At 50.9% G+C, this 1,741-nt stretch overlaps 1 pseudogene; it reads left to right on the top strand.

Moving 5' to 3' along the window:
* Positions 1–753: 753 nt before the first annotated feature.
* On the top strand, positions 754–1,741 carry LOC115004609 (probable G-protein coupled receptor 132; annotated as a pseudogene).

Here is a 1,741-nt window from a genome sequence, read left to right as displayed (position 1 = left end):
AGTCTCTGCAGTAGAATGTCTGATCAACAGTGTGGAAAGCAGCACTGAGGTCTACAAGCAAGAACAGAGACAAGTCCTTTGTATGATGCCCAAAAGAAGGTCTTGGTAACTTTCACCAGTGCCGTCTCTGTGCTATGATGAACTTAAAATCCAGATTGAAAAACCTCAAATAACTATTATTATGTAAAAAAAAATCACATACACTGTTTTGCAACTGCTTTCTCAAGGATCTTAGCGAGAAAGGGAAGGTTAGATATAGGCCTAGTTGGCCTAAAACCTCTGGATCAAGAACAGGCTTTTTAAGAAGTGGTTTTATACAGCTACTTAAGGATTGTGGTACGTAGCCAGATAATAGAGACAGGTTGCTCATATTTAATAACGAGGTGTTAATTAAGGGTTAAAACTTCTTAAACAGTTTAGTTGGAATCGGGTCTAAAAGAAGGTTGATGGCTTAGACGATGAGATTGAGCGTAGAGAGGATATAAGTAGAGAAAATAACATAGAGGATAATGTTGATAATAATAACGTAGCGACGATAAACAGAGCAGGCAGCTCCAAATCAGAATTTCTCTTCATTTAGATTTTTGTGACTGTTATTTCTGTTTCTTCTGATCTGAAATCTGATTGGTCGCTCTGCTTCCCCATAGACATCAGCACGAGCTTCGGTGACAGAGACAAATTCTCTGACGAAAAAAACAAAGTTTGACGGGGTGGCGAGCCTCCATACGACGAGGGCCGCCTGCCGCTGGTGCTATGTACAGTGGCGTGCTGGCTGTCGGGCTGCCCGCTAACTGCTGACCGTGTACCTCACCTGGCTGCAGGTGTCCAGGAAGAACGTGCTGGGCGGTTTTGATCCTGTGGAAGCCTGTCGTTGTGTGACTCACCTACCTGGGCACTCTGCCGCTTGTGGGCGCACTACGTCAGGCATAGGTCATTGGGGCCGTGGAGCTCGGCTGCCTGCAAGCTAACGGGACTACATCTTTTTCAACAACATGTACATCAGCATCTTCCTGCTCTGCTGCATTCCTGCGACCGCTACGTCGCCGTGTTACAGTGTGGAGTCCGTGGTCTCCGGCGCAGCGTGTCGCAGCCCTCATCGCTCTTGCATCGTTGCTGTGTTGCTGTTGGTCACTTCCTGTCTTCACCATGAGGGAGGGCAACGGGCAGAGGCCGGATGCCGCTGCTTTGAGCCTAGTCAAAGCAGGCCACGGTGACGGCTTCAACTACGCCCGCTTCGTCGTTGGCTCCTTATCCCGATGCTAGTGCTGATGGTGACAACCGTGGCATCCTGGCCAACGTGACAGCGCAGCAGGGGGCTGCGGAAGGGAGCAGAAGGAGGGTCCGATGCGCTGGCAGTGGGGTGGTGTGCTCTTCCTGTGTTGCTTTGCCCCGTTCCACATCATCTGCTGCCCGTTACGTCATCTTCCCACTTCCCAGCCGGAGGACAGCACCTGTCTGCTCGAGAGGAACATGTAAACGCCCTACACCCTCTCGCGCGCCTGGTCCACCGTCAACAGCGCCGTTAACCCCATCCTCTACGTTCCGTCCAGCGACAACATCCGCAAAGAGTTGAGGCGAGGTCTTGCGCAGATCTGTGACCGGAGCGACTCTGAGAGCGCGGTCCGACAGCAGCAAGAACAAGATCCAGATGCAGAAACTCACAGAGCCTGAAACTAGTGACCGAGACACACCCAGGAGGAAAAACAGTGGGGAGCTGACAGACTCTCCCAGCTGTATATAA

Source organism: Cottoperca gobio, unplaced genomic scaffold (assembly GCF_900634415.1).
Source record: "Cottoperca gobio unplaced genomic scaffold, fCotGob3.1 fCotGob3_155arrow_ctg1, whole genome shotgun sequence".
Lineage (NCBI taxonomy): Eukaryota > Metazoa > Chordata > Actinopteri > Perciformes > Bovichtidae > Cottoperca > Cottoperca gobio.
Note: the sequence above shows the minus strand (reverse complement) of the source record. Positions and strands in the feature narration are given on the sequence as shown.